Genomic DNA, 19384 nt, shown 5'->3' with positions numbered 1-19384 from the left:
AGAACTCTGTATTATAGCTATGCCCATTATTTCTAGGGCAGTGTTATTTTTGAGGCTCTCAAAAATAAAGAGAGCTAAGTCGCATGTGTATGTGACCATGCATCCTTTCTCTCCTGCCTCTCCTTTTCTCCCTTTAAATATTATGAATTTATACAGATACCTATGACTCCAAATTAACGCAGTAGGGATCATTTTAATCACATTCATTTTCTCATTATTGAAACTTGCGGAATTCTCCTGTGTGTAATGGTGTCTCAGCACCGCTGGCACATGCCCCTGTGAGAAGCACTGTATGCATCACAGCTCCGCCCTTAGCTTTACAGTATGCAGGAAGGACATTGCATCCCACAGTCAATTAGATTAGTTACTTCTGTCTCTACACCGCTTACCCTTTCATATACTTATTCATTTACAGAAGTTAGTGTGATGCTTAACCTCTGTCGTCAACTTGATGAGATCTAGCAGCACCCAGGATAGGAGTCCCTCTGAGGGACTAAGTTAGATTGCCCTGTAGGAATTCCTTTGGGAGATTCTATTGATTAGGGTAATTGATTGGGAAGACCTACCCTAAATAAGGCAGAACTCTTTCATGGGCTGGGTCCTAATTTGCATAAAACAGAGGAAACTAGTAGAGCATAAGCATTCTTTGCTCTCTGCTCTTGATTGTGGATGCACTTGGATGCTCCTGCTGCCTGGATTCCACCTTAATGGGCTATATGCTTGACCTGTGAGCAGACATAAAACTTTCCCCTTGAGTTGTCAGGTTGTCTTAACACAGCATCAGGAAAGGAAACCAACACAGCTAGACACTGGTTAGCAACTCTGTCCAATTGAAAGTTCCCCTCAGATTTTGGATACTTTGAATTATTTGTCATTTGGGGTTGTTCTAGTTTTTTTTTTTTCCTGTTGCAGTAATAAATACCATGACCCAAAAGAAGCTGGGGGAAGAAAGTTGGCTTACAGTCTACAGACCATCATTAGGGGAAGGAAAAACAAGAAGTCAAGGCAGGAGCTTGAAGCAGAAACCACAGAAGGACTCTGCTTAGTGGACTGTTCCCAGGCTCACATCCAGCTACCCCTCTGCTTAGCGGACTGTTCCCAGGCTCACATCCAGCTACCCCTCTGCTTAGNGGACTGTTCCCAGGCTCACATCCAGCTACCCCTCTGCTTAGTGGACTGTTCCCAGGCTCACATCCAGCTACCCCTTTTATAGAGCCCACCTGTTCAGGGATGGCAATGTCCACAGTAAGCACTCTCACATTAATTAACAATAAGGAAAATGCCCTACAGACATGCCCAGGGGCCAACCTGAGGGAGGCAAGTCTTCTATTGAACGTCTCTCTCCCCAGGAGTCTCTAGTTTGTGTCAAGTTGACAATAACAACTAAGCAATACAGGGGGATATGAGAGACATTACTGTGCTCTTAATGTCTGACCCCTACCAAAGACTGGACTTAGAGCCCCGCCCTTCACTTGGCTTCTCCTCACCATTCCTCATTCTCCCCATCATTTCTCATCCCCATAGGTCATCAATTTCAGCTTCTGGCTTTTCTCTCCTATATTTTTTTTTATATTTATATTCTTTTTGTGAGTGAGCAGATCCTCAATCCTTTTTTATCCATCACCCCTGTTTTCTTTCCTGACACGAAGGGCACACACTATACTATAAACACTCTTGGGTTTTCCTTTTTTTTTACTGAACAGTAGAGAATGGAAATCTTCACCTTTTCCAAATGAGACTTGAGTTACAGAAGGCTGAGCAATGGAGGGTAGAGGGTAGACAAACGCTGAGGGGAACTAGAATGTTCTAGTCTTAGGAGGCTGGTCTAGAAAGACCTTGATGTCAATGAGCCTAAAAAAAAAAAAAAAAAAAAAAAAAAAAAAAAAAGTGAAAGGATAAAATGTGTAAACTCATAAGAAAAATGGAGTCAACCTTGGGGAATGAATCACATTTCTGATCTGCTAATGACAATGGCAACACAAAGTGCTGAGAGCTCCTGGATTTAGGGAAACCACAAGTCGAGTGGAAGCTCATCCAGCGGTTTTCTGTTTATTATACCCATGTGGTCCCTTGACTGTCGATGTATTGGCTCCTAACGCCTGTGTTTCTCAGTCTCCTGTGTGTACACATCATCACCCAAGGAGCGTGGTCAATGAAGATTTGCTTTTACAGAGCCGTGTGTAGCCCAAGGTTCTACATTTCTAACAAGCTCCAGGGTTTATTGATGCTGCGGGTTCTTGGATCCCATTCTCACAACAAGATTCCATATACTCTCTTATTTCCAAAGACCCCCTGTTCCTTAAATAATGAATCAACAAATCAGCACATCTGTCCACTACACAGTACACAATACACAAGATTCTCAATTCCGGACTTTGTATTCTTCTGTTTGCTGCGGTCTGGAGTACCCGTTCTGCTAATAAGACAAACAATATAAAGACATTAAAGCATGTTTGCTGATGCATATGACTCATTGTAAAACCAAAGCTTTATAGTCACCCAGAGCGAATCGCCAGCCTTTATAGATGTACCTGCTGTGAGTAGCAGATTAGATTCAGGATGTGCAGAGCACCTCTGCTGTGTGCGTGCCTTGTTGAAGTTAAAATACCTTAGCTGTGGTGGATTTTATTTTAGCTCCATTGAGCGAGGGTTAATTAGGCCTTGAACTCGTTCGAGATAGTGATCAGTATGTAGCACGGGCCTGACTTTGCAAAATGCTCTACAAACCTAGTGCAGGATTCCTGCTCTGAATTCTGCCTACACTCATGGAGTAAATTCGCTGACCATGGTCTCCCCCTGAAAGCTTTGGAATATTGTTTTCTAAATGTACAGGAGACAAAAGATGTGTCTTCTCCCCAGCTTTAGCCACCTTCATTAAAGAAGTTTGGGTTGTAAATTGTTTTCCATGGAAGTGTCAATTTCATATGTGTTGAGATACATAGTCTAGGGCATACTTAGTAACTGAATAGGGAGCTAGCTTATATGCTCCTGACAGGAGGGAGTGCTTGATAGGAATCACAGAAATTCCTACCCCAATCTCTTGCATCTATAGGACCAGGGACACGGTGTCCTCTATGAAGAAAAGATTTAGTTTTAACTTGTCTTTATATGTTTCTCAGACAATGTCACTGATGTCATCAGAAATCTTAGGCAAGTTAGGAAGCATTTTCTCTCCTTCACCGACAAGACTTCTTGGCTTCTGACTTCTCACCCGGGACCATGGAGGGATTTCTCTCCACATTGAGTCTCAGACTCCTCTCTGACCCCCATTGCTGCCCTGGAACACAGACATGTGTGTCCACTCTGACAGTGCTGCAGCTCCCCACCCACTCCCTGCCCTGTGTCTTGTTGGGGAAACATATCACCTCAAAGCTTTTATCACATCACAGCTCACCCTCCAGCCCCTCCTGTGGGGTCATACTGAGAACAGATTTATGTATGTATCTTGGTCCAGCCATCCTTCCACCCTTCTCCCAGTTGACCCTCCAGCCCACATTACTAACCTGCAGGGGTCCTCCCCAACCCTACTTTCAACCCTACGCCCACCATTCACCCGGCCTGAGGCCTCACCCACCTCCTACCCTGGACTCTGCCTATTGTCATGTCACTTGTCCAGCCTTCTTCTCTGATGCATTTCCTGACCCCACAGAATGAAATGACTCTCCTCCTTTAATCCCTTTCAACTTAGGGCAAGCGTTGTGTGCGGGCATTGCGTTCTGCCTCCTACTGGTGACTGGTGTTCAAATCTCCAGGCTGTCCATTTGTGGTCATCAAATAATTGTATTTCTAGGATTCGTTAGGCTGGGTGGCAATGAACTTGTCATGGATGATGCATAGGAGTAAAAGTGACCTGTGTTCCTTCTGATCATGTGACTGCTGGAGTGGGCCCTCCATATCTCCAGCTAACCATGTTCTCAGAGGTTTTCAATTTCGAGGTGGGACCTGTTTTATTAACCTAGGCCCTTGAGTGACAGCATTGAGCAGAGCCCTCAGATGACCTACAGTGGACATAAACATGGACCAGAAATAATTAACTCTCTCTCTATCTGTCTCTCTCTTTCTGTCTCTCTCTGTGTGTCTGTCTGTCTGTCTGTCTCTCTCTAGACCCCAACCCCCCCAACGTGTGTGTGTGTGTGTGTGTGTGTGTGTGTGTGTGTGTGTACACACACTCGTGTTAAATTTAGAAGCCATCCTGGGTCTTTGTCAGTTACTTCTCTAACTTACTATTTATTATAGCCTCTCACTAAACCTGAAGTCCAACAGTTTAGCTACACTGACTGACCAGCAAGCTTCATGGATACTCCTGACTCTGCCTCTTCAGTGCTGGTACTACAGGCACAGGCCCGGACCTCTGGCCTTTGTGTGAGTTCTGGGGACCGAAATCCAGTACTTACAGACTGAGTCACCTCCCCAGTTCACACCAGAAATAACCCTTTGATATTTTAAGTCACCTGTGCTTTAACATTTTTACCACAGCAAAACCTAGTTCCAAGGGCTAAGATCCGTGAAGGTAGGGATTTAACCTTTGACCCTTACATGTCTATGGCCTCCGACGCAGGAATGCAGAGCTTACTGGGGGAATTACACTTAACCAAAGTGCATCCAGTGCTGAGTGAAAAGGCAGGACTCTGAGTGAATGGGCTTTAGCACCTCTCGGCTTCAGGATTGCAAGTAGCCCTACCAAAACATCAGTGTCTCTATTCTGGTGGGAACTGAGATGCAGCCTCCACCACAGGGTTCCCGCGAGGATGCGGTAAGATAATGCAAATACACATTGTAAATGGCCAATGTGGTGAGGATTTTGGCTTCTTTTAAAAACCCGGTTCTGTTATGTGACTATGCTTTTATGGATGTGGGATATGGGGTTGTTTCAGATTGTCCACGCAGCTAATTATGATTTGTCTCCTGCTCTGGTAGGGCGTGGTTCTGCCAGCTGAAGATAGTCGACAGTTGGAATTCTGGGGACTCTTGAGAGGGGTAAGTGCCAGAGCCAGGAGAGAGGTGGGAGGCGCTTCGAAGGCAGCGGCTACTCCACTTGCTGCTGCCCCTGCAAGGCTGGTTCCTGCTGCTGCTCTTGCTCTTGCTGAGTTGCTGATTGCTAGTTGGAAATACTCAGATGATTAAATTGGACATGCCCTAAGGAACCTGATGCCCCTAAACAGCAGGAAGTAGTCTAAAGAGGTCTATGCTCCCTTTTCCCTCTAACATTCTTTCCCTGCTACCTCGTGTTGTGGAGTTGGACAGGATTAGGGTAGAATAAGGGTTGGAAGGGTAGTAGATATAAGAACCCAATAAAGTGGCCAATAAGCAGGCCTACAGCCCAGTGCATGTTATCTATGTTTGTTGTTGTTGCAGCCACTTTCCAAGTACTAAAATGGCATTTAATGCTACTTAACTACAGGGATGCTCAACAAAGACTATCTGGAGGTCAAATCATTATAGTGTCAGGGTCTCCTAGGCAGGGCAAGAAGAGTTGATGGTGCAGCAAGACCTCATGCTAAGCCGGCTGAGGAGCCAAGGTGAAAGAGAGACTGTCCAACATGTGGCTCTAGCTGCTGGCTTCCCTCTGAACCCTGACTTCAGTTCTTCACAGTCGGGAGACAGCCAGAATCCAGTGGTCTTCCTGAAGGTTCTCAGTGGTTGGATTTTTACCCAATTCTTTCAGGGGTCCCAATGTTAAAGACAAGCATGCTGCTATCAAAGATAATAAGTCAATGTTGCTAGCTGAGAAGAGCAATAAACAAATGAATTAACTAAGGTAAAAAATTCTCCTATTTTTTAATCTCTAATTATTTCTTAAACCAATGAAATAGTTAGAATAAGCTATGTCTTCAGTAAAAATGTGTTTGAATGTCTATGTATAGGGTATATTTTATATGTCACACATCCATTAGGAGTCTGAACTCAGCCTTTTCAGATGTCTACCTGTAATCTGCCCTGTGCCTTACTTAAACTATGATTATTTTTTGACCTAAAACTAAACAGAACCTACGTTCCTTCTTTCCCATTCATTCCTGTATCATTGGAATGGAGGGTCCACCATGTGACCCCACAAGTTCAGTGAAGTGGCTGACTCAGAATTTTTAACACATAGAAGAAAACTTCCAGATGTTATACTGGGTTCTGTGCTTGGTCCTGTGTGTGTGTGTGTGTGTGTGTGTGTGTGTGTGTGTGTGTGTGTGTGATTTGATTGAATATATCAAATGAGAAGTTCATACACAAACTTTGGAGACATAAATGTTTGTGGATGACACAAACAGGATTTTAAATATCTTCAGTAGGCGAAAGTCATGATGAAAACACCAGTAAAGATGGAAACCCCAGATGTGAATTTAGACACACAGAGGCAGGGGCTCAGATCAGATACTGCAGCTCGTCAGATACTCTGGTTCATGTAGGAAGACTTCTGAGGGGTTATTTAGCTCTGCCTATGCCCAGCCAAGTGAACGTTTGCCAGTCATCTGACTTGTAACATTCCCCAACAATGGCTCCACCATGACATGGAGAATGGTGTTCAGTGGATGCTTTGTTTGGAGAGAAAAACTTGGGATGATTAAGATGATGAAGTATCTATGCATATCTGAAATGAGGAATGTTTAAAACATTAAAAGAACCAAATAGAACGTAACAGTACAGATGTATTTTAAGATGTTGATGTTTTCCTTAGTCATCAGGGAAATGCAAATCAAAACAACCCTGAGATTCCATCTCACACCAGTCAGAATGGCTAAGATTAAAAATTCAGGTGACAGCAGATGCTGGCGAGGTTGTGGAGAAAGAGGAACACTCCTCCATTGCTGGTGGGATTGCAAGCTTGTACAACCACTCTGGAAATCAGTCTGGTGGTTACTCAGAAAATTGGACATAGTACTACTGAAGGACCCAGCAATACCTCTTCTGGGCATATACCCAGAAGATCTTCCAACTAGTAATAAGGACACATGCTCCACTATGTTCATAGCAGCCTTATTTATAATAGCCAGAAGCTGGAAAGAACCTAGATGTCCCTCAATAGAGGAATGGATACAGAAACTGTGGTACATTTACACAATGGAGTATTACTCAGATATTAAAAACAATGAATTTATGAAATTCTTGGGCAAATGGATGTATCTGGAGGATATCATCCTTAGTGAGGTAACCCAATCACAATAGAAGTCACTAGATATGCACTCACTGATAAGCGGATATTAGCCCACGATACATTTTGCAAAACAGAAGAAAAACAAGAAGGAAGACCATCATGTGGATACTTCATTCCTCCTTAGAATAAGGAACAAAATACCCATGAAAGGATATAGGTACAGAGACAAAATTTAGAGCTAAGATGAAAGGATGGACTATCCAGAGACTACCCCATCCGGGAATCCATCCCATCATCAGCCACCAAACCCAGATACTAATGCACATGCCAGCAAGATTCTGCTGAAGGCACCCTGATATAGTGGCCTCTTGTGAGGCTATGCCAGTGCCTGACAAACACAGAAGTGGAGGCTCACAGTCAGCTATTGGTTGGAACACAGGGCCCCCAATGGAGGATCTAGAGAATGTACCCAAGGAGCTGAAGGGGGCTGCAACCCTGTAGGTGCAACAACAATATGAACTAACCAGTACCCCCTGAGCTCGTGTCTCTAGCTGCATATGTAGCAGAAGATGGCCTAATCGGCCATCATTGGGAAGAGAGGCCCCTTGATCTTACAAACTTTATATGACCCAGCACAGGGGAAGGCCAGGGCGAAGAAGTGGGAGTGGGTGGGTAGGGGAGCAAGGGTGGGTGTGGGGTATAGGGAACTTTCGGGATAGCATTTGAAATGTAAATAAAGAAAATAACAATAAAAAAAAAAGATGTTGATGTTTGTGAAAAGAGAGTGACTCAGTCTTGAAGCCAACATTATATGATGCCTGCCTCATGACTGTTATGACCCAGTGACGGCTCAGGGGCCCTTGTGGGAATGACCATCTTGTCTTGTCCTGGAAGCGTTCTTGTTAAGGGTCCCAGGGAAGATACAGAAAGGTTTCACCTTGGTCCACAATATTCATGGCTCTGACCAGTTCTATACCAGATTCCTCAAGAGGATTGATTAATATTTTTGTCTTGGACTTTCTGCTCTCTTCTAAGAACACGTTAGAATGGAAGGCAGCAAGGAGAGTAGTTCATGCTTTATACGTTTGGCATGAAAACACATTGGACAGACATAAGACAAGTAGTTACAAAATCAAAGATTACTTACACAAAAATGATCCTTATACTGCCAGCCTTGCTAAATAGCATGCCCAGGCACAGGATGCTTCAGTTGGGTCATGTGTGTAGGAAACTGGAATGAATGCAGGACTGGTTAACAAAGCTTCCATATTCCAGCCCACTGGACAACAAAGTAGTTGGAATTCCAACAGAAGGGAGTTGATGTGGCTCTTTTCCTCAGCATAATGGATGTTCTATGGAGTGGTGTGTTTCGTGCTGTGACAATTCATTCCTGCACATGTGACAGGGCCCCTGGCTGATTTCACTCTGCTCCAATTAGGAGAAAGTGCATATTTTAATCTGCCCCATGGTGAGGTAACACTTTGCTTGGTGGCCTTGGCAAGCTGGCCATTTAACCGTTTAGTTAGGAACTTCCACGCCAGCCTGTCAATCTGCTGCCAGTGGAGACCACAGTCTCTTTCTGTTGCCAGCACTTTCTGGATTTTGAAGTACAATTAAAGGTCTCTCCATCATTCTTGGAGCAACTGGGCTGTGGCTGGCCCCTTGGCAGTGGCCACTCCTGGAAACAGACTGAGTGTTATGTATGTGGAGTGGTAAGCTCCCTTCCCTAAACTCTGGCCTTTCCTAGGCATAGAGGCACGGAGAACCTTGACCCATGGGTCTCTCTGCTCTTCTAGAATCCTATCTACAATAGCCAGAGGGCAGTGCCAGCTGGCTGGGTCACTTGACCCTGGCCTCTCCCAGGCTGTCTGCTTGCCTGCTCTCCCTTTCATCTCACCAACATGGCTCCCCTCACTCCCGTGAGGCACAAAGTCATCCTTATTATATTTTGGGCTGGTTTAGAGAAATAAATCGTTTGGCCTATCCCTCCCCCTTTCTTCCTATGCCACCTTCCTCTTTCATAGTGACCCTTAGGTTTCCTGGTCCTTTGAGTTCTTACACACCTACATGGAACTAGGTAAGTGAGCCCAGGTATAAATTATGCTATTGTGCTCATGGGATATTTGGCATGGCACTATCAAGACTCAGACAAGCTTGGAATCAGGTCTCAAAATACCCAGCAGTTGACTTAAAGTATTTAACCTCTCTTAAGTCAAAATTGATTCTCATTTCAAATGATAAGAGCCTCAGTCTGGGGGGACAATGCACAGACTCCTGAGCCACAGCACTGAACTCTAACTGTGGTCCTGCTCAGTGCCAAGGCAGAGACATTGCTTAGTCAACTTAGCAATGACCCTCTGGAACTGTAAAGAACCCAAGGTGAGTACCAGCCATGCACAGTCCTGGGGTGAGGTGTAGGACTGGACAAAGGCTCCCTTATTGTCTCCCCAGTCTCATAGAGGCCTGCAGAGGGGAAGGCCAGACTCCCAAGAAGATGGAATCCTATAGAGTCAAATCTGAGCGTGTCAGTTAGAAATCCAAAGCCCACTGCCCCTGCAAGCTAAGCACTTTCCCATTTGGAAACTAGAAAAAAAAAAATCCAAGATTTGCAACTGTTCCTGTTTTTGTTTTTTGGTTTTTGTTCTTTTAAACCAGTTTTTCCTAAGTGGTTTCCTTCAGCTCTGCTTCTGACAGCCCAGGGTCAAACTCAAGTCACTGTCTGGGCCCAGCCCAGATGCTCTGAGCTTCTGTTGTAGATCTGAAGTCACTGAGCCCTTTGTGTGAACTTGCCAAGGACCAAGATCAGTGATGCAGGGACCAGATGACCATAACTTACTGTGTAAGGTTACCCCATTTCCAGTGTTTTTGCAGAGCCTGGGATCCACCACTTTGAGGCACCTTTACTAAATCATAGCTCCTCTGGTAGAACAGGCACTGGCTTTGGGATCCTGGACCGTTTTTTCTAAGAGGCACTCACAGGGACACATGTAGCAGCCTTCTCTTTGTGCTCTCCCTTTCCAGGATAATTCCTCCCCCTCTCCCAAAGCAGCTTTGAGGAATCAAGTGTCCTTAGGCCCCATCAACAACTCTGAAGAGGGAAAGCCAGCATCAGTCCTACCTGCACCTCTTCTGACATGGCAAGACTGCTCTAAACACTGGCTAGCTGGGTTGAGTTTCCAGATCATCGTGTGTGTGTGTGTGTGTGTGTGTGTGTGTGTGTGTGTGTGTGTGTGTGTATGCGTGCACATGTGCATGCAACAGGTTGAAGCAGGAAATCTTCCTCAACCACCATATTTTTTGAGACAGGTTCTCTCCTTGAAGCAGTAGCCTGCCGTTTTAACTAGACTGGCTGGCTGTTGAGCCTTGGGGATCCTCCCAGTTCCTCCCCAGCTGGTGTTACAAGGGTGCTCCATACCACATATGCTTTTTACATGGGTAAAACTCAGGTCCTCTTCTCTTCTCAGCCCCCAGACTTCCATTTTTATCTTGGCCCCAAATTAATTTTTATGACTGCATGATCTTTCCCAGGACAGCTGCAACCACCGACTGCAGTATGTCCCGTTTGTTCTGGATCAGTGCTGAGCCACATGTCCTCATGTATGACTGTATATGACCTAGTAAGGAGCCATGTATGACTGTATATGCCCTGGTAAGGAGCAGGGATGTGCTCTTTACTCATTGTTCCCAGCCCCAGAGCCTACTTTCTCCTGTGGAGGTCCCAGACTCCTTCACAACATGTTCCTGCAACCCCAGCTGGTGGGAGACCCCACCAGGACAGCCACATTGGCTCGAAGCTAGCTCCTGTTTTCCATGGCATGATTTCTGTGCCACCATAACTTAGCATGGTGCACTGCACCACCAAAAACAAGAGGAGAAAGCAAAGGCTGAGTTCATGGATTGTATTAGCTACTTTTCTATTACTGTGATGTCATAAGACACCACGAGCACACCAACTTATAGAAGAAGAAAGGGTTTATTTGGGCTTACAGTTCTAGGGAGATAAGAGTCCATCACTATCACAGCAAAGAAGTGAAGCAGCAGACAGGCATGGCAACTGGAGCTGGAAGATGAGAGCTGAGGCCTCCTATCTTGAATTGAAATCAGGGAGCAATGGGTACAAACAGGAAATGGCAAATGGCTTTTGGAACCCTACGATCCATCCCCAATAAACAGACTTCCTCTAGAAAGGCCACACCCCCTAAACCTGCTCAAATAGGATTACCAACTGGAGACTGAGTACTCAGATGCCCAAGGAAGAGGGAAGAGCATCTCATTCAAGCCACCTTTCGTGCTAGGCCTTGTCACGCACAGAGGCTGTGCCCAGAACGTTCCTGCTCTTGCGTCAATGTTCTGTTGTTGCTGTCTTGAGGTTCTGACGATCATTGAATATGGAACCAAATTAACTACCCACTTCCCCCACTGGGCCCACAAATTATATAGCAGTTCTAGAAGGGGGAAAATTTGTTGAGTGTTTATGACTATCTAAAATACATGTCCAACTCTCAGCACATAGGCTACTGTACCCCAAAATAGCAATGAAGGTAGCTCAACACAAAATTACAACCTCATTTAAAACATTACGATATTTCATGTGTGTGATTCTTTTTGTAACTTGATGCACAGCTCTCAAGAGCAAACTTTGTGGTTGACATGGTGTCTCAAAGTCATTGGCCTGGTGGGCCAGTGGTTGCCAAAGTCTGGTACACAGAAGAACCATCCGATGAGCCCTTAAAACGTCTGACCATTCCACCCATTCTCCAAAGCAAAGATAAAAATCTGAATGGCAAGAGGGTAGAATGAAGGTCTCAGAAATATTTTAAGATCCCCTAGCTGTCATGATTCCAAACCAATAAATCTGGGAGCCGGTACCCCAGGTGCTGCACCCCGGAGCAGTTGATCAGCATGTTTGAGTATATATCCTGCACAGGGCTTCAGGATTTGAACCTCGTTTGTACTTGGCTTAATTGGGAAAGTTTTAAATTCTGCTGTTTTCTGAATAAAATGCTGAGGTCTTTGATCTTTCTGTGCTTAGGAAGATACCGGTAGAAAAAAACCTTTGTATGCACTGTCCATGGACATCCAGAATGCTGGGTAGGGCAAGTAGGCAGATGTCCAGAAACTTCCCATGGTTAGCCAAGCTGCACCACCTGGAGCTGCTTCTGCTCAGAGGGGGAAGCGTTGTGGAGCCTTCCCCTCTGAAGCCTGTCACTGGCAGGTGCGGAAGGGTGTCTCCCACAGGGAGTCATCTGGCCTCGGAGGCATGCCTTGCTTTTGCCCTTCACGGGCAGTACTCTCTACCCACCTCTACCTGTCCTCATGATAAGATTCCTGCCTACATCAGTGAGTTCAGCTACTCAGGTGCCTCCCTGTGCAACTGCGTCTTCCTGGTTCTAAAAGAGTGTTGGTCCAGCATTGTGGGGCTTCCTTACCTCCATACACATGGACTCTGTACTTGTTTCCTATTTACACCTTAGCTACCCCCCACCCCAGCCACCAGTCCCCTCTCTTCTCTAAGGTAGCACACTGAACAGTGGGCTTCTTTCAAGCCTGTAAGAGCTCTCTTCCCTGTTAAAAGGCAGTGATAGATTCCCCAGTGCAACCTTATGATTCATCAATGAAAGGATGCTGGGATTGGGGGTGGAGATGGAAAGGATGCAGGTGGAAGGGTCTGAGGAGAGCTGTGCAAAGGAAGCTCCATTGGGAAGCAGGTTTCCTTGGGGTCAGTGTGGGTATTTGGGACAAAAGTGTCTAAATTACATGGCAATTCAAGAATGATCTACCTTCCCATGGTGACAGGTATTTCTATGTGACAAGGAGTTCTATCATATGACCAGAGTACAGTACAGAAAAGTCTTTGGCCAAAGATATATATGGTTCCTGTTAACTGTCAACTTCTCAGAGTCTGGAGTCAACTGGGAGACAACCTCAGAGCATGCCTGTCGGGGGTTGTCTTGAATACATTAAGAATTCAGGAATGCCCCTCCTAATTGTTAGTGGGACCATTCCCTGGGCAGGCAATCCTGGACTTTATAGATTGAAGAGGACAGTTGGCATGGCTCTCTGCTTCCTGACTGTGGGTGCAATATACAAGCTCCTGACATTTTGGGTTCCCTACCAAGTACCTGCTCAGCTTCCTTGTCTTTTGCTGCAAAGTGGTTCCTGGTATCTGAGGGATGAAGATCTGCCAGGGCAGAGATAGGATTCAGTGATTCTTTTGTAAAAAATGATTGATTCAAAAGACCACATTGCCCCTTTCTTTACACTAGCAGCTATGGTTGTAAAGATCCCCACGCATGCTAAGGCCGCATTTGCTATTTGGAAGTGGCATTATCAACTATGGGGGTGTTTCTGACTATCCAAGTGACAGTAGAAAGGCATGACCACCACCTTCTCATCCAGACAGAGTGGACACCTGTCACCTGTGGCTGCCAGTATTTGCTTTACTTTGCAATCAATGAAAGCGTCTCTGAGTGTGCCGCTTTTAGGTTGGTATGCTACACTTTCATCAGTGTGGTATGTGTGATTCTCCTTTGGAATTCTTCAGGCTCCTAGTAACTCTTGCCATGGTGCCTTGTAATAACTGAACTTATCAATATTTGTGCCCTGCTGCAATTTAACTATGTATCTTTTTTTCAGGCTGTGGAAGAATCTGCAAGGTCACAGCTAAGGGGATAGGGGACAGTGGTTTTCCACTCAAAGGTGCCCCAAGTATTTGATTATGGGTGCATGGGTGGACAGAGATCATAGGTACACCATCCCCACAGGCAGCTTGACAGTTGGAACCAACCATCATTCTAGGTTCTTCCAGGATAGACTGGTATCTTATTAGAAATGAAGCAAATAGAATTTAATCCAGCAGCCTCCTATCTACAGATTGCCACTTAGGACCGAAGCTTATTACAATTTATGGAGCCAAAAATGGGAAAATCTGGTTTAGAATATCATAAGTGTTTAATTGCATGCAGCATAGAAGCACATATCCTACAGGAAGAAGGGGATGCGAAGCCACACTTACTGAACACCTCCTCTGTGCTAGGTGCTGTCTTATTTCCTCTTCACAACAACTAATTAGGATGGGAGTGGCTTTTGTCTATGTTATAAGTAAGATTGGCAAGGCTCATCCAAGAAAATGATCTCACCCAAGGTGGCTGGGTGCAGAGTTGCAGGATTTCTGCTTGAAATTAGTCCCGTTGACCTCACTACCCCATGTTGCCATCTTTGAGTTCACTAAATTGCATATGCACGAGCACATTTACTTCCAGGAATTGATCCCAACAACTGCCACTTCATTCTGGAAATTTCTTCAAGCTTCCCATGGGATTATAGCACAAGGAATACCATGTTCAGTATGTGGGGAGAGACAATTTAGGGAGATGTGGCTAGCCTCTCTCGAGATTGTATTCTGAAAGATATCATTGTGGCCAGTTCTGTCAAAACATACTTAGAAAGCATATTCTAACACTAGATACATCTGCTCCTAGCCCTCAGAGCCTCTTCCTCCTCTCTAGAGCTGCTTTTGATAATCACCCATGTCTTCTAATGCTATTCCCTGACAAGTAGTTTGAATCTTGACTGAATTTTTCTTTCTTTCTGGAATGCTCTTACTCTTTTTATACCCAGCTCTTTTCTCCCCATGCAGTATTCATGTGGCTAGTGTTGTCTAGCCTGGCCTGCAGGGCAGAACTACTGCAAAATATTAAATATACATAATGAAAAAGATATAGTTTTAGTTGAATATTGTGCCACACATCTGTTAACTCAACACTCAAAATGTTGAGGAAGAAGGACCACCACAAGTTCAGAGCCAACCTGGAGAATACATGTAAGGAATCTTTCTCAATCCCACCTCCCACAAAAGATAGTTCTAGAAGGCAGAGGCAGCCTAGCAAAGTGGAGGGCTATCATTCTCCTTGTACCATTCAACCTAGTTGGACTGAGATTGTTGGGGACCCTTTGGTGAGTGTGCATGACTTTGAAGTTGAATGTGTCTGTCTTTCCTCTAAGAAGAGGGTTCTCAGAGGGTTTCCTGCTGTACTCCACAGGGTCCAGGCATGAGCTTTGAAAACAGAAGGCAGCATTGTTTAATTACACGATAGACAGGATACAAAAATGTTTTCTTTGGATCCTTTTACTTCTACTTTAGGAAAGAATCCAGAAAGGTATAGTTAGCACAGTTTATCAATCAGGCTGGATGGACAGGAGCAGGCTATTAGGAGATGTGCCTTGATCCTTTGGTTCATTTTGTCCATAGAGACAAAGAAGAAAAATAACTTTGCAAAACACTGGTGCCAAGGTATTTTATTCCTGATGTGATTCTTCCTAAGTGTTTCAGAATGAACTCCAGGTCAAGATGACATAGGGCCTTCAGTCTTTCCTGATCCTTCTCTCTGCCTGTGCTTCTGGGGGACCGGAAGCCTGTCTCCAGGAGGGAGCATGGTGGTGACTCTCCATCTGGAGTGCTTCCTGGCTGTCATCATTCAGCCTGGACTCAAAGGAGAAAAGCCATCAGCATCCCATGGCACACGTACTTCTGAATTGCACCGCACTTGTGAACCCAGCTGACGCCCTCATGTGTCATGTTAAATCACGTCCCAGAGTTTCTTGGATTCAAGAGACAGTGACTGGGCCAGAGGGAGCCGCCACAGTTCTTCCTGCCCATTCTCTCTCACCCTCTAATTATTTTCTCTGATGGTTCCTTGGTGCAATCAGCTATTCATCACATGAAACCCTCTTCTTAAGGCTTTTTCTCTTTCCAAGCTCACACATCCACAGCTCTCCAAGGGAAAGATCTGAGGAGTTGGCTGTCTCTGTCCCCAGGAGAATGAAAGGGTTGTGTGCAGTGACAGGCTGTGTAATATGTGCAGGGATGATCCTGTGCCAGGCCACCTGTGTGCACTTCATCCAGAAGTGGTGCCGAGTTGATGATGAGCCAGGGAAGAGGTCTGAATCTTGTGAGGCTTTCTGCACCCAGCCAGCTCTGGAAATTCAAGTGGCTCATCCAATACCACAAGCCCTGGCAGGGGCCGCAGGCATGAAAAGGGGCAGGGTGGGTCGTAATGAAGGGTGGATGCCAAAGGAGAAGGAAACCCAGAGGGGGCCCTTCCTAAGAGTCAGTGAGGGGCTGGAAATGACACTAGACTTCATCTTGCTCTGGTGCTGGCTTCTGGATAATTCTGTAAGAATTGCTTGGGCAAAAAATCAGCCAGTGTTGCTCCACTTGCTATGCCTAACATGGTGAGTGACTGCAACTGTTATATAAAACTTACTGTGGGTTAAATATTATACCCATGACATCTCAGCTGCCCACGAAAAGGAGAGGATGAATACATCCTCTTCTTGTCCCAGAGAGGACTCACCCTACACCATACAGCACTGGCCTAGGCAATTTGTGACATGAACCTGGGTCCCCTGCTTCCAGAACCTGAAAGGTCATTCTCTAAGAACAGCCCTGACCTTTGGGGTTTGTTCTTTGCCTGAGGTGACATGCAAAACTTGGTCTCAGGCAAAGCAAAGATGTGGTCTTCAAAGTTTGCTGCCTCCCTTAGAGAGGTGTGTTAGTCAGAACGAGACTTGCCAGAGTCTTTGCTACGACCGGCTTGATGTGCGGCAGCTTCACACCTTCATGACATTGCTGTCTGCTGTAAACATCAGTTCAAGGTCTCCAGCTCAGTTTTTCACAGCATACCCAGATTTATGAGCAGAGATTAAAGTGTGGCAACACCTGTCCAAGGGTTTCACATGACCTGGTAATAGACGCAGGGACCTCCTCAGGGAGGAGGGCTGTGTGATTACCACCTTCTGCATGGACACACTGATGCTTGGCTCATCAATCCAGCCACTGTGTCTGGGAGCACCCTGCTGGAGCTGCCTTTGTGAGACACTGTGCGCTGTACTGTGCATCTGTGTAGCTGAGAGAAAGAAGCAGGTCGTGGAGATGGAGGAAAAGACGTCAGAAGGGATACAAACACAATCACCCTTTGTTAGCAGTAAAAGACACACATGCAGCCTGCACAACCTTCTGAAAGACGACAGACAGAAACCCACCAGCTTTCACTTGGTCCACGCCCTTTAATCCTGTGGCTTCATGGACCTAGTGAAATAACAGACTGAGTTTTTCTCCCCAGCAGCCCCTCAGCATTCTCTCTTCCTCTGTCTTTAACCAGCACTGCTCCCAAATAAAACATTGGCTTCCAACATTGCTCTTTTTCTGTGTGAATCAGAAACCCCAGGCTCTGTGTGTTAAGCACTTCCACACTAAGAATCTCTGGTTCCAAAGGAAGAATGTGTCACATAGAGAAGCCATGACAGTTGAAATTAGCTGTGGATGTGGAAGGCCAGCATCCAGATTCCTCTCAGGAAATCAGAAAAAAAAAAAAAAAAGCAAGAAACCAAACATATTTGGGTGACTGTAACATGTTTGTGGCAGCGGTAATCCTGTGTGCACTGCCTTCTGAGAGCGTCTCTGAAGACTTTGGGTGAGAACAGATAAGGGTCGGACCAGGGCCTGTTTTGTGAATGGTTGACATCTGCTTCTATTTCTCCATCTGATCAGGATAGAAGGTGTAGCTCAGAAGGTTGTCCAGTGTCCTAGCCAAGAACTTTAAGAAGGAAACTTTAATACCCATAAATATTCCCTTACCAACAAAGCCTGCTGCTGTTCATCTCCGAGGACCCGTGGCTTCCTGGAACCTTTTCTACCCCTTTTGTTAACCTCTACCTCCTCCGCCAGTCCTGAGCTCAGCCCCTTTTGTGCATATGAGCACACCTGTGTCATCTCCACGGCCTTTTCTAACTGTCCCCTGGGTTGCCTCAGTCTGTTGAGGGTGAGATGCCCACTAAGCCAGTGGCAGTTGGGGGTCAAGGAGGCTGAACTCAGGGAAAGAAAAGCTTCATCAACACAAGGCTCTCTGAGCTCAAGATATATAGGGAAAGATAAAAGCCTCTCCAGACAGTTTAGGTGCCTCCCTTCTCTCATGAGCAATTCGACTTGAAAAGCAAATTATAAACTACTTGTGACAAGCTGTATTCATCCTGAGACATGTTTTCTTTCACTCACTTTGGCATTTCTTAGTTAAGTGCATGCTGATGTCCCCAGACTGTTGCAGAGACGGGGTCAACTACTCCAGTTGCCTGGGACTTCCCCATCCTGAGAAAAAGTCCCAGCCCCAGGTAAACAGGATGGAGAGCATCCTTTGACTGTATTGCTTTCTGTGTGAGTAGCTCACTGGGAAGGTGTGTGTTGGAGCACCACAGCCCCCACTGTGGAGCACAAGCTTAGGATGCTGTCAGCCTGCTACCTAACCTTAGGTCAGTCAATTACCTTTCCTGTTTCAAATCTCTTTCCCACCCGTGTAGTGGGAATAAGACCCATTTGCCCAATGCCTAGGATACTATAGGAATTAAATTACATAGTAGTTGCAAAATAATTCGGCTTCATTGAACTTGCCCCCTACCATCAGATCTGAGGAGAAGGGCTCTACAATTCTTAATGGCCTTCACCTTCTAGTCAGGCCACCTTGGGGCCAGTGCAATTATTCAGTCCCTCTTCTAGTTTATGACAATGTAAGGGCTTTGCCAGGAGGCCAAGGAGATGCTAAAGTAGCCCTGGCACCTAAGAGCCATTTCCACTCAGTAAGGACACCCTGGCAGTCCAGGGACACCAACAGGGGAGAGAAACGGAGCTCTGGGTAGCAGAAAATGTTTTATAATTCTGAGAGCTGTAGGTCTATGACTCTGCTCTGTTCATTTCCATGGCCTTGAACCTGGGCTGTTTGGGGCAGAGAACACACCAAGATACAGATCCTCATTCTCTCCTCCTCCCTCTCTCTCTTCACACACACACACACACACACACACACACACACACACACACACTATTATATATAAAGACACTAATATAACTATTATAACTGAACCATCTCCAGCCCACCTTGGGTTCCCATCTTGGGCACACCTATTGGTGCCTCGTATGCTCACAAGTGCATTTTCCATCCTTAGCTGAATCCTGTTTGTTCCTGCCTTGGGGCCCTGTACTAGCTCTTCCTTCAGAAACATTCTTCTTCCAGATCTTTCCAGGACTGCCTTTGATTCTAGTTTCAGCTAAAACTCCACAATGGAGAGGCCTTTTCCGGTTCCTCCCTCTTAGTAACTCCACATCTTTTCTCAAAAAGTTTTAGTCATCAAACTCCTTCTTGTGTAGTGATGTGTTTGATTGTTTTCTGACACCTTTTGCGATGTAGATTAAGACACTAACGCAAAGGGCTTGGTGAGACTGCAAAGCCAAGCAAGACATTTGGATAA

The sequence above is a fragment of the Mus pahari genome, chromosome 2, assembly GCF_900095145.1.
Source record: "Mus pahari chromosome 2, PAHARI_EIJ_v1.1, whole genome shotgun sequence".
NCBI classification, from domain to species: Eukaryota; Metazoa; Chordata; class Mammalia; order Rodentia; family Muridae; genus Mus; species Mus pahari.
This window is presented reverse-complemented; position numbering follows the sequence as displayed.